The sequence below is a fragment of the Dipodomys merriami genome, unplaced genomic scaffold (assembly GCF_024711535.1).
Source record: "Dipodomys merriami isolate MVZ:Mamm:240054 unplaced genomic scaffold, mDipMer1.0.p SCAF_8, whole genome shotgun sequence".
Classification (NCBI taxonomy): Eukaryota; Metazoa; Chordata; class Mammalia; order Rodentia; family Heteromyidae; genus Dipodomys; species Dipodomys merriami.
Genome location: NW_027206401.1, coordinates 57566041 through 57580490, shown reverse-complemented (window position 1 = coordinate 57580490; position 14450 = coordinate 57566041). Strand labels below are relative to the sequence as shown.

Sequence of the window (14450 nt, the reverse complement as noted above, 5' to 3'; positions counted from 1 at the left end):
TGCCAGTACTGGGACTTGAACTCAGGGCCTCACACTTGTTCAGATTGCTTGCTCTCAGATGGTGCTCCACCACCTACACCATGCCTCCAGCCTGATTTTTTGCTGGTTATTTTGGAGATCGAATTTCAGAGACTTTTCTACCTGGGCTGGTTTGAGACCATAACTTTACAAGTCTCAGCCTCCTGAGTAGCAAGAATTGCAGGGTGAGAAATCAGTGCCTGGCTCCTTTTTTTGGTTTGGTTTGGTTTCTTTCACTTTGTTTTTTTTTTTTTTTGTAGCAAATGTAAAAGGAGATATGAAAGAATTACCATTAAGAACTTGTAGAGAATGCAATTTCTTCTGAAAGGTAAGGAGCATGTTGGAAAAACTGGTCAATGTTAAAGGATAAAATGATTCCAAGCAGGGGTGGAAGGGGAGGGGGTCCAAGGGAGCTGAATCATTTGAAAAGCAAACACAAAGGATCCTGCACAAGTATCCAAGAGCTAAGAAGCAAGACAGCTTGGCTGAAACACACAATACTTGCATGGGAAAACAGAGAAATGAGTCTTAAAACACCACACCATGAGATGTTTTGAGTGCAGGGATTTAATAAAAGTGCTCAGAGCTCTGCTTCACCAAATGAAGTTTATAGAATAGAATACGCACATATAAGAAATGAAAGGCGATTTATAGAATAAAATTTAGAGGCAATAGAAATAGTGCAACATTCGTTCTGGGGATCTAACTAAAACAAGTCTTTTTTTGTTTGTTTGTTTGTTTTGGTTTTTTGGTTTTTTTGGTTGGTCATGGAGCTTGAACTCTGGGCTTGGGCACTGTCCTTGCACTCTTCAGCTCAAGGCAAGTGCTCTCCACTTGAGCCACAGCACTACTTCCAGTTTTCTAGTGGTTTATTGGAAATAAGAGTCTGACGGAGTTTCCTGCCCAGGCTGGCTTTGAACTGAGATCCTCAGATCTCAGCCTCCTGAGTAGCTAGGATTACAGGCGTAATATACTAGCAGAAATATACTAGCAGAAGAGCTCAAAAGCTATATAGAGATATATAGAGATATATATATCTATGTATGAGACCAAGATATGGACACAAGAGGTTTTTCTTTGTTGTTGTTTTTAATGTACAATGCAATTTATTCTTTTTTCTTTCTTTTTCTTTTTTTTTGGGGGGGTCCGGTCGTGGGGCCTGAACTCTGGGCCTGGGTGCTGTCTCTCAGCTCTTCAGCTCAAGGCTAGCACTCTACCACTTGAGCTACAGCACCACTTCCAGCTTTTTTCTTTCTTTCTTTCTTTCTTTTTTTGCTTATGTGGTGCTGAGGAATCGAACCCAAGGCCTCTGCATGCAAGGCAAGCGCTCTACCACTGAGCCACCTTCCCAGCCCCCAATTTTTTCTTTTGTATATTCTTCCTCCTATGGTATATCCCTGTTGTCACTGTATTTGATTTTTACACCCTGCATCTTATATATACATTTATCTAATTTAGAGAGGGGAAGGGGAAAAACAAAATGCTGAAATGAGGATACAGGATGACCCATTGCAACAATGATACTTACAAGACACTACGTTGGAAATGAACTTTACAATTTTGGAGGGGGGAGAGAAGGGGGAGGTGGGGGAGGGAAGGGATGGTGGGAGAAAAACAAAGGAGGGTTTAACAATGCATGACAAGAAATGTACTCATTACCTTACTCATGTAATCGTAACCCCTCTGTACAGCATCTTTACAATAAAATAAAATTTTAAAAAAGTGTACTCATTGCCATTCTTTTGTAACTGTAACCCCTCTGTACATCACCTTTACAATTGAAAAAAAAAGTTTTTTTAATTCTTAATTCTTGTGATGTAACATATGGACTGGCATCTGCTCCCTGCCTGCCTGCCTGAACTTTTTTTTTTAATCATGGGACTTGAACTCTGGGCCTGGGCACTGTCTCTCAGCTCTTCAGCTCACGTCAAGCGCTCTACCACTTGAGCCACATTGCCACTTGCCTGGACTTTTTCTGTGGTTCACTGCCGGCTCTGACCCTATTGCCTGGACTTCCTGAGAATGCCAGATCCCAGCACACCAGCTCCATCTTCTTGCAGCTGTCACTACTGCGTGGATGGCAATGTAGCTGCAGGACCGCAGGCAGGAGCTCAGGCAGCGTCCATGCACAAGGGGCAGACACTAATGGAGACACTGAATCCAGGCTCCAGAGGTAAGAAAGGAAGGGAAGGGAGGGGAGGAAGGGAAGGCAATCAATGCAGGCAGAAATCATTTGAAAGGAAATCATGGGATAAAGGAAAAGCTTTAGTTTTTGTGTGGGCAATGGCTGCTCTTGCTGTCCTTTGGTTTAACCATGTATTTATTAAGGAAACTTGAGCCCCTTTATATTGCAAAGAACAAGCAATTAAAGAATGATTTTTGTAATACATGGTTTATGGAACAAGCATCCAGAAATAATCAGAAGACCCAGGACAGATCAAAAGACAAAGGAAAGTATAAGTCCTCAAAAAAGGGAAAGGGAAATTTCTTATTCTTTTTTTTTGTTTTTAATCCTATTTTATTATCTATAAGTAGTTGCACAAAAGCATTTCCATTAAACATGTCAGTTTATAAATACAATGCACCTAGATCACTGTAAGCCCTTTCATCATTCTGTCCCCATCATTCCCTTCCATACATATTTCCATGTCCCAAACTACATTTTAATTATTAAGTTCTTATTCTAAAAGGAGAAGGAAGAAGATAGTGCTGTTGTATAAGAACTGATGGGTCATCTTTGGAACATACATCTTGTACTGGATACAGAGACATTCTGAGCTGAAGCGTTCTGTGGGCCTTGTTCTCTCATGAAAGAAGAGAATGAAAGAATGTGCAGAGTGACCCCTGGTGATTAAGAAGAGTGGAAAAGGTGAGGAAGGCCTCTGTGGAAATACATTTAAGAGATGTCAGACGGAGACTTTAGCCCTGAGGGACTCCAGCAATGGCAGAAAGCTTTGTGAATTATTGAAGGATTAATCAAGTTGGTTTGAGATTTCCACCAACCAGAGCCAGTAGCTCTGAGCTTTATCACACAAGCACCAACAAAGATCGCAGAATGACGGATGTGGGGTCATCAGAAGAGCAAGCATTCCTTTTCTTTTCTTTCCTTTTTCCTTCTGGCATTTTCTGAGTAGTTTTTGGACATAAGAGCCTCACAGACTTTCCTGCCCAGGCTGGCTTGGAACCACAATCCTCAGATCTCAGTCTCCTGAGTAGCTAGGATTACAGGTATGAGCCACCAGTGCCTGGTTACCATTTCTTATATACTAATTTTCATATGTAGTTTTTTCAGGTTGACTCACCTTTGAGCGTAAGCTCTTTGGACACAGTGTACAGGGTGTCCAATCTAATCTGATGGCTGTCCTATTGGTGCTGGGGTAGGGGAGGGAAAAAAGAGTAGAGCAGAGTTTACAGAAGGCTTGCTCAGAACCAGTGGGGATGCTGTCATTATTTGCAAGCATTAACCTGTCTCCAAGAATAAACACACTATGCATTTGCAGTAAAAACTGGTGGCTGTGAACTGGCTTTAAGCCTCTCAGTTGCTCCATAAAAGGATGTTAAAAGCATGTAGATTGTATATTAACTAGAACAAAATCATAAAAGGCAGTCAATAAAGTGTCTGTAAATTCTCATTCTTAACAGAATGTAGACTCTGCTTCTGCCAGTATCATCAGACTAACCAAAATGTTTTAGTGAAATTGATTTGAAAATTGACATGATTTATTCTCATTACCAAGCTTACGTTAAACAGTAAACCTAAGCCAGGCACTGGTGGCTCACACTACTCAGGAGGCTGAGGTCAAGGAGATTGAAGAGAGTCCAGGTGGGAAAATCAGTGTGACTCTTATCTCCAATTAACCAGAGAATGCCAGAAAAATGGAGCTGTAGCTCAAGTGAGCACAAAAAGCTGAGGGGCAGTGCCCAGGCCCTGAATTCAAGCCCCAAGAAGGTACAAGAAAGAGAGACAGAGACAGAAAGAACAATAAGACTGCTCTGGCACATACCTGTAGTGTCATCTAAGTCACATCTCCACACCTCTGAGAGACCTCATTCTCATGACACACAGCCCATGAGCTTTCTTCTTGAAACCACTTCAAAAACAACTATTCTGATAGCATTCTGTGAACACAGCTTCCCTGGAAGGCCTGTGGTTTTCCTTTAGACTTCCAGATCTGCTTGAAGGGCAGTAGAGAGCTGGTTCTGAACCCAGCCCCAGGTCATGTGGTATATTCCCAACTGGGATGGCCGACACAGCCCCCAAGGCCTGGCACACAGCAATTGCCTAATAAATATTTGGCACATTGAATTGAAGCATGGCTTCCCCGAGTTTCCTGGCACCCAGACCAACCATCAGCCTGCAATGTGTCCAAGGATGGCCCCTTCCCGTGGGCCTGCGATCTGTCTGAGGATGGCTCCTTCTTGCTCACCTCTCACACAGCACTTTGCCTACACACTGGCCAGTCTGACTGCCATGTGGCATGGAAGGCCAGGAGCAGGTTGACCACACTCCACCCTAGGTGATGGGCAGTGCTGCTCAAGAAGGTCTAACATGCGGCCTGCACCGCCAACCTCCAGGTCCACTGCCTTTTATGTTCCTTACTATCATTAAGAACCTCCTCAGATCACGGTTCAAAGCCAGCCCAGGAAGGAAAGTCCATGAGACTCTTCAATTAAACACCAGAAAACCGGAAGTGGTGCTGTGGTTCAAGTGGTAGAGAGCTAGTGTTGAGCTGAAGAGCTCAGGCCCAGAGTTCAAGGCCCAGGACCAGCAAAAAAAGAAGAAAAGAAAAGAAAAGAAAACCTGTCTCCTGGACTTTCTAGGCTGGTCTCATACCAAGATCCTCAGATCTCAGCCTCCAGAGTAGGTGGGACTACAGGCATGAGATTCTGGTATCCAGCTTGTGGTGCTTCTTAAACAGCTAAATCCATGCCTTACAATACTTATTGTCTAGTGTGGAACACTCTCACAAACACTTCAAACAATAATGCATACAACATCTATCTTGGGGCTTCTTAACATTTTGCCATTTTAACTTTCTAGTCCAAATATTCCAGAACATTCTGAAATTTTAACAGAATTTTGTCTCTCACAAACTTTATCTCTTGACGAAGGAAAATTACAGTCAACTTTGAAAAAAAGGATAGATGTTTAAAGAAATATTCATGGCAAATAAAAAGTTAAGCAGAAAGTACATGGTGATAATAGTGCTTATTCCCAGAGGAGAAGCTTTTGCTTGCTCACAATACTAAAACTTTAACGTATAATTATTAGCAGATGTGTAAATAGGCACAAAGCTTTCTCTTCACTAAAGTTTCCATCTTCGTCTAGAATATTCTTTATCCTGGAAAAGTCAGAAGAAATAGTGATAAGCTGAAGCCAAAACCCAAGATAAGCATAGAGATAGTAAGATCGCCTGTACGAGAACTTAAGTCTCACAGTCTGAACAAATGAAGACGAATATTTGTGGGTAAAAAGAGAATTCCCTGAAATGAATTTTGGGGTAGCCAGAGAAAACAGAAGAGAGTGGTTCACATGGCCAATTGTGAGAGACGGATCATCCAATTATAAACCAGAAGAATTGATACATGTCTAGGGCAAAATCCTTGACTGAATTATTTACAACTTGATTTGTAATATATGAAAAGAAAGTAGCTCTAATAAAAAAAATGGCATCCTCGACTAAACCAGCTTTTGGTAGCATTCCTACATGGACAAAGAAGAATGATTTGAAAAACACAGCTTATCATGATTGCTGCAAGATGTTCCGCAGTCTCATAATATTTTGCCTTGTGTGGAAGTCAAGGAAGTAGAAAATGGATCAGGGGAGTCATTCAGGTGTAAACCAGGCTGAACGGGTGGTGAAAGCCAGTGTCAACCTAAGAGAATTTCAAAAGCATTCATCTATCCCATGCAACATTCGCACTTGTGGGCTGAAGAGGATTCTTATCATCTCCGAGTGCCTGCGCAGAAAGACAGTAAAAAGTTAGTGATGGAAACAGGACTTCAAAAATCCCAATGTGCTTAAGAACGGAGCCAAGGCAAACAAAACCAACACTTCAGAGAAATAAATAAAGCCTTTCACGTGGGTTAGAAGAACTGGGGCATTATTATGAGAGAAGGGAAATACAGATTACAGAATGCAGAGGAATGAAAACACAGGGTATTTTGGTGGAAGGGCAGTGTATTATCTATCTCCTTGGTGATGAGCTGTCGCCATAAAGTAAGTCAGGCTCAGAGAGACCAAGGATGAATGTTTTCTCTCGCTGAGGAAGCTAGATCTACGTTATAATTATACATATACATACAGAAGACCATAGGCCTAGATGTACAAACATAGAAACAAAACAGTGATGCATGCCGGGAAGACATATAACATTGGTGATGCTGATCATGAGGCAGTGTACTTACCAAGTGACATATGGAATTGAAATCCTTTTGTACAACTACCTGAAGAAAATTTTAAAAATTTAAATAAAAATAAAAAGTAACCCAAATTTGGTGGCATAATATAATAAAAGTTCATTGTCTCACAGTTCTGGGAGCTCCAAGTCCAACCCCAATGTTTCCCCAAGACTATGATCTCCCACTCTCTCACCATGGAAGCTCTTGATGGGACTGTCTGGCCTTGCTCCTTCCACCTGGACACCTGAGTTTGCTGGCATTCCTTGGCCTGTAGATGAGTCACATCAATCACATGAACATCTTCCCTGGATGTTCACCACCTTTGCTCTGTGCTCATTTACCTAGATGTCCTAACTCCCCCTATACTTTTTTTTTTTGTCAGTCATGGGGTTTGAACTCAGGGCCTTGGGTGATGTCCCTGAACTCTTTTGCTCAAGGCTCTACCACTTTGAGCCACAGCTCCACTTCCAGTTTTCTGCTGGTTTATTGGAGATAAAAGTCTCATGGGCTTTTCCCATCCAGGCTGGCTCTGAACCACGATCATCTGATCTCAGCCTCCTGCATAGCTAAGATTATAGGCGTGAGCCACCAGCACCCAGCTAACTCCCCCTTTTTATAATGACCATAGCCATACTGGATCAAGACCAACACCAGAGACCTTCCTGATGTTCTTGATTACTTCTGCACAGATGCCAATTACAAATAAGGTCAAAATTTGAGGTCCTGGTACTCAAATTTTAATGAATTGCTTGGAGAGGATACAGTTAAACCCCTAACAAAGAACTCAGTTCATTAACAGCAACGTACTTCCTTTGAAGAGCATGACAGAATTAAGTGGTTAGGAGTTAGGGAAGAGCTCTGTCTCTCTGGAAAAGACTACTGCCTGCAGAACTTAAGGCAGCACTGGGCTGTTGTGGGGAAAAGGGTAGAGATGGGAGGAGTTTGTTCTCAAATGCTGAGAGCACCGTTTACAGGAAATGGGAATGTGCAGCCTGGGGAGGAGCAGGTTGGGGAAGTGAAAACTGCCTCAAATGCAAGATCCACGGGCAGAAAGCGGAAGCTGAGCTGTTTTCTACGGCTCTGAGACCAGAATTGGATGACTGAGAGAGACTGATTCCAGGACACGGAAAGAGGATTCTACAAAAGATTCTAGTGAACTCACAGGCAGTTAGGATTCATTGGAAATACTAAAATCTCTGCTTCGGTATGTCTTCCAGAAAAGGTGTAACAGAGAAGGAGGAATCAAAGCATTGACAATTAGCTTGGATCATGAATGAGTCTCTGACCATGTCATCAATAATTTTAGGAAAGGAGTTCTTTGTAGCAAAGTGTACGAATGCCCAAGTAGCCCATAATATTTTATAAGGAAATGGAACGTGCTAGCCAAAATTTAGACTCATTTTCTCTTAAAATGGAAAGAAAAAAGACAGAGAGAAAAGGATCACCTATTTTAACTCCACAAATCAAAAAAAAAAAAAAAAAAGATCTAAAAACCACTAACTATAGGCAGTAAGTATACAGAAAATCCACGAGCTCAAATAAAGGAAAATAGGAATTATTCATCATAGGAATTATAAAATGAAGTCATGTGACCAGTTTTAAAGGAGAAATAGGAAAGATCAAGTTAGCAAACAGGGACCCACAACCTTCCCTTAAACCCCAGGGGCACAGAGGAAATAGGAAAAGCCACTGCGGATCTGAAGTGATTCTGGTTTCCCTGGAGGAACTTGGAGAGTGAGAAAGGGATGGGGTGAGGAGGAGTCCACAGAAGGTGACTCCACGCGGAGTGGTCAGGCCACCTCAGTGGGAGGGCCTTGGCTCAGCTGCTCACCCACCAGCTGCACAAGATTTCACCAAATGCTGCTCTGTCTCGCCGCGTCCTCTGACTTAAGGGAAAGAAAACAAGGAGTCCGATGATGTTTTAACGATTTCCTTGTGCTGTTAAGTGGTGATACTGATGGACATCCACAAAGGGACTTCAGAAATATTTTAGTACCTTGCAGGCAGAGGAAAGTTCAACTTGACTAGGCTCAAAGCAAGACATGGGCAGTGCAACCACTAACACATTAGAATCGAAAGTGGGAAAAAGTGACATAACAAATAGTTACTGCAAAAGGAGATAGGTGCTGGTAAGCCGAAAGACCTCATACCAAGATCATCTCATAGGAGGTGGGAGAACACAAAGTCATCAATTAGCATCCATTTATTACATGGCTCCCTGCGTTAGCAATAAAATGGTTGGTGCTGTGTAAGAGGCTATTTACCAGTGTCCCTATGGACACACTCAAGTACCTAGCCTGGTATGATCTGAAGTTTAATATATTCCTAAGCCTGAGTCTGTGTGTGGAGCTTTGAGTTCAAAATAAGTCACCTCTCAGGGAACATGATGAAACGAAGACTCAACACACAGAAAAACATGTGAAGAGGCAGAAGCACCTGGAAAGAGTTTCAACAGATACAGAAAAGTTGATGCAACTCAAAAAAGGAGAACTGCCGAATAATGCTCAGAAGCCTAGACACAAGAAATAAAAGATCTGGGAAATTTAAAAGTGTCTAAATTCACAAGGACCCTCCCTCATGTTACAAATATACATTACTTTAAAAGAATTTGGCTGAGTATTTCAGAAACAAAGTGCTAAAGGAACAGAATAGTGAGAGGATAAACAGAAGAGGGGGAATCTCTGGGTCCTTGTAGTAGCAAAGGCTTTTGCCTGTGGACACCTGTAATCCTAGCTACCTAGGGAGGTAGAGACCGAGAAGATTGTGGTTCAAGGCCAACCCAGACAAAATCTTAGCAAGACCCTATCTCAACCAACCAGAGGCCATCGTGATTCAGACCTTTAGTAATCCCACCTATATGGGAGACATAAGTAGGAGGATCACTGTCCACTGGACCTGGGCAGAGATATAAGACCCCATCTGAAAATTAATTAAAGGGGAGGTAAAAAGGAGGCTGGAGGCATGGTTCAAGTAACAGGTCACATTCTTGCTCAGCAAGAATGAGACAACCTTTGAGTTCAAACCCGACACCATCAGAAGAAAAACAACAGGCTGGAGGATTTTGAGCATTTGAGTGATAGGTTCAGCTTGGCTTTGCAGCTGCAGGGGGGAAGGGGGAGATGTGAGCCAGAGCACTAGAAGATGAGCAGCGCAAGACACAGCCAAACAGAGCGAGCACAAGGAAGGAGCCTGCAGGGCTGAACAGGTAGAATGTGGTAACCAATGCGGCATTTCCAGTCCACTGGAGAGATAGTCACAGGGAGGGAGCACAGGAGGAAAAGTGGGTTTGGGGCCCAGGTAGAACAATTTGAGATGATCCCGGTGCGGGTGGCTCACGCCTGTGATCCTAGCTATTCAGGAGACTGGGAGCTAAGGATTGTAGTTCAAAGCCAGATCAGACAGGAAAGACTGTGAGACTCTTATCTCCAATAAACCACCAGAAAAACCGGAAGTGGTGCTGTGGCTCAAGTGGTAGAGTGCTAGCCTTGAGCTGAAGAGCTGAGGGACAGCGCCTAAGCCCAGAGTTCAAGGCCTACAATGGATAACAAAAAAGAAAGAAAAACTTTAAGATGACATGCAATCCCACTCCTGTCCACTAACTCTGCAACTTGAAAAGCCTATGTTTATAGAAAAGAACTCTGACGTACGTGGTTGTTTAGTAAATATCTTTTTTTTATGCTTTTATGTTTTTTTGGAGACAGTATCTCAATACATAGCCCATCCTGACCTAGAATTTACAGTGTAGACTAAGCCGGCCTCAACTTCATAACCCTCCTGCCTCCACCTCCTGAGGGCTGGCATTACAGACGTCTGCCACCACATCTGACTATAAATCTCTCTTAAGAGCATGAGGTAAAAGTCTGACTGAAAGAGAGCTACGTCGACAATCAACAAAGCACACAAGGCCCTAATGAATTCCCAAGTCATCTGCAAAGGATGTTCTAACCGGTGTCCTCTAAGCAGAGACTCCATCAAATGCCTTATGGGAGCAAAATAACTCTACATGTCACTCTTGGGTGATGAGAGTTCAAAGAATGGAAAGGCAAAATGAATTAATGGATGGATGAAAGCACACATGCATATTCCAGGATTCAGATTCCTAAAGTGTGCTGACTTTATCCACCTGGCTTCAAAGCCTTCCCACGTGTCGGTCTGTTCCCTTGCTTGTGGATGAAAGAATCAGAGCGTGACACCACTTGTAAAAAGGCCAAGTTCACTTCCCATTTGACGACCTAAGGCCAGACTCACCAGTGTGTGGGAAAGACATAGCCCTTGGTTTCACACTTATCCCACATCTTGGGGCTAAGAAGGCCCTGGAGTGGCTGCAGTACACATCGATAAGGCCAAGGGAGAAAGCAGACACTGTCACCAGTGTAATGCGCATTTGCAGAAGGCATCCGTGGGCAGGCTGATGGATGCTAACACATTGGGGTTGCAACAGCCCATCCTAAGTTGTCTCACAAACAGATTCGACAGTCTTGCCAAAGAACTTTATCCAAGCAGAACTGACTTTTGGAGAAACATCTTCCTGCCAGGTCCCCAGGGAGATGCCCCTCCCACCCCACTGCACCCCTCAGTTTTCACTGTCACTACCTCGGACTCATCTCTCAGATTTAAAGTTTGAGTGTTCTTACAGAGTGGGGGGATAGAAAAGGGTCAAAGGGTCTCAATGGAAAATGTCTGGGTGCCTCCACATGTCCCTAGTTCTTCAAGTTTCACGTGGCTTTGCTAAAATTCCTATTTGATCATGGCAACTCTGGGCTCCTCTTTGGAGAGAGAAGTCACGAGGTGAGCCAGAGCTCCAGACTGCTCTTCAGAGAAGCGCCCTTGGGACCCACTACTGGTCCCTGAGATCAAATGCTGTCATCTATGGGAGTAATGACTCACTCTTGTTTGTTGTTTGTTTCATCTTTAAGTCATTTTACAAAGGAGGTGCCATGTTACACAGCAGTTTATGACACAACGCATCTTGACCATCGTCACCTCTTCCACCATTCTTACCCACCCCTCCCTCACCCTTCTTCACTTTATACAATAGACATCGGATTCTTCACTGCATTCTCACCTTCTACTCCATCTTCGTTTGTGCACCCTCTCCCCTCTATCCCACCCCTGTCATTTATCCACTTCCTGGTGTTTATTTGCTGAACTTTGATTTTGCCTTTCTAGGGGACTGCACTATTTGAGTTCTCCTTTGCATCTACCATATTTCAGCTAATACATTTGTATACACTTGCATACCACCCACCATATTCACTTATACATTTATCAGCTAAATCTAGCCTCCACAAATAAGAGAAAACACGTATCCTTTGTCTCTCTGGGACTGACTTACTTCACTTAACATAATTGTTTCCAAGTCTTTCCCTTTCTTTACAACTGGTACAATATCATTCTTTCTGATGGATGAGTAAAAGTCCACTGTGTGTATATATACATCACATTTTCTTGATCCATTTATCCAGTGAGGAGCATCTGGAAGATTCTCTGCCTTGGCTGTGGTGAACAGTGTGGCAGTGAACATGATGTGCTGGTGGCTATACTGTAGCCTGGCTTGTCATCTTCTGGGTAAATGTCCAGCAGGGGAATTGCTCATTTATTCTTAAGGGATGAAATGGAGAAGGAGTCCTGGGCAGTGAGAAATAATAAATCAGGAATGGCAAGAGGAGAGAAGGACTATCCAGACACGTTAAGGAATGACTAGAAAATAGCAAGCAAGCTTGGGTGGGCTTCCTGACTCTTAGCTCTCACACAGTTAGCTAACGAAGAAAACAAATGCTGTCCAGATAAACAAGCTTGTACTGGCTTGGCCTCTTGAGGGAGAACTAATTGAGCCCCTGAAAGTTCTGTGGCTAAACTCTAGATAGATAGATAGATAGATAGATAGATAGATAGATAGATAGATAGATAGATAGATAGATGTGTGTATGTGTGTGCCATTTGTGTTCATTTGTTGCAGGTGGTTACTGTTAATCTTTCAGTTCTTTGCTAGTTTCTTCTCAGCACCGGAGCATGAAGCGATCAGAGCATAGATTGGGGGTACAGGGGGAGGCCAGGGGGTGGGCACTGACACTGCTTCATGTTTCCTTTGCTAAACAGAACCCGCATTGCTTGCCAGCAGATGAAGAGGCCAAGATGTTCTTAGGCCTCTGGCTCAGTCCACCAGTGGTCTCACAGGAGAATGCATCTCTCCCAGAAGCTCACAGGGGCAAAGGAAGTTTCCTGAGGGGTAAGCCTGAGAGCGAATGGCCTCAGAAGAAGGGGCCATGTCTCCATGTTGACAGCTTGGAAGTGGGGAAATGACACAGAGGAAAACAAAATGCCTTCTTCTCTGGAGGTTAAGATTTTCCAATTTTTCTTTTCCTTTTTTTTCTGCTGTAAAAACATTTTACTGTTCTATAAAAGTTTCCTATGGCCCTAGTTATATTTTAATTACATATATTCATCCTCATTTTTTTCTTCCTCTGCTAAACCTGGGAAGTCCTGAACATTGAGAAGAAACCACACATGAAACGAAACCACATCATTGGAATGAAGCCCCTTGAACGAGCATGTCTGTTTCCTTGGATGATGTTCACAGCGACCCCACGCACAGATCTCTGCAACTGCAGCTCTGAGGGGCTCAGGAGCCGAGCCTGTCTTTCTCTTCTGGAGTCTCATGCCCTCCTCTGCTCAGTGGCCAGGTAGGTGCATCTATGGTGCTGAGAAGAGGCAGCCGGTTTCACGACGAAATGGAGTAGTGACAGCCCAGGAAAGGTCTTCAATGAAGGCAAAATCCCAGTGAGAAGCCTAGTACCAAACATAGCACAGTGGCCAAGATGATAGACACACTCCAGCCCAGCCCTAGTGGCTCACACCTGTAATCTCGACTCCCCAGGAGGCTGAGATCCAGAGGAGTAGAGTTCAAAGCCAGCCTAAGCAGTGCTCTGAGGATCAAGGTTTGAAGCCAGGTGGGGAGGGAAAATCCATGAGCCACTTCTCTCTAATTAACCAGCAAAACACGGTAAGTGGAGCTGTGTCTCCTGTGGGAGAACACTAGCGTGAGCTTGCACGCATGACCCTCCTACAGGAGACAGTCTGTGTCTCCCAGGAGGCCACCGCTGCATCCTGCCTTCCCTGGCCTCTGCCCACAGCGTGGGTCAAGACGCCACTGCCCACTTAGAGCACTCTCTCCTTTAAAGTCCCAAGGGGATGTGTGACACCACGGGTGGGGATTGTGGGGACATGTGCTGCCGAAAGGGAGCAGAGAGATTCAGAAATAGTAAAACAATAAAGCCCAGCCAACAGCCAGGATTCCTCAGGGGGAAAGTTGGGGAAGGGGGGGGGATAATGGGAGATATAAATAAATCCTCGAGTACTATCACACCCTTCCCAGCTTTCTAAGTCCTAAGTACAACTTCACCCTTGTGACGTAGTGGGAGCAATCCGTTTCTACTGTTCAAGGCACCTGCATGTTTCTTCTTCATCTCTTCACTCTGTTCTCACTGCCCTTGGCCAAACTAGATGACCCCAGGCCCTCTGTGTTTCTTGCCTGCAGCCAGTACTACAAGGAAAGAAGTTGATTGAGCACATCTGACTCCCCTGGTCTGCATTTCCACACGTCTGAGCTCTGCCCAGCTTTCCTAGGGCCCCTCCACTAGAATTCCCCTGTACCCAGCTAGTAGAAACAGTATTTCCCCAGAGAGATGTTAAGTTTCCTCTCCACCTGTTCCCATATATCAGCCTTACATGATGATCATTGATGTCCTTATTAGTCAGAGTAGACGTCCTTGAGCCCAGTAACCATGTCTATTATATCCAATTTACCTTTTTTCATCTTAAAACAGTGCCTGGAACTAATGGATTTTTTAATATTAAAAAAAACTTCAAAAACATATGTTGAATACAGTCAGGAAGGACCCTTGTAGATCACTGACTCATGGAAGATGCCATTGATCATAGTCGAGAAACATCCAGGCAGGTTTTGCAAGGAGGTGGAATTTCTAACTGAAAAACAAGAAGGTGTTCATTACTTCATATATTATCATTT

General features: G+C 43.6%; 1 long non-coding RNA gene across 1 annotated transcript; it reads left to right on the top strand.

Moving 5' to 3' along the window:
• Window positions 1–283: 283 nt before the first annotated feature.
• On the top strand, window positions 284–13076 carry LOC138819224 (uncharacterized). The gene is made up of 3 exons (XR_011369371.1): window positions 284–346; window positions 12521–12650; window positions 12903–13076. It is a non-coding gene; the product is annotated as an uncharacterized lncRNA (long non-coding RNA).
• The last annotated feature ends 1374 nt before the right edge of the window (window positions 13077–14450 follow it).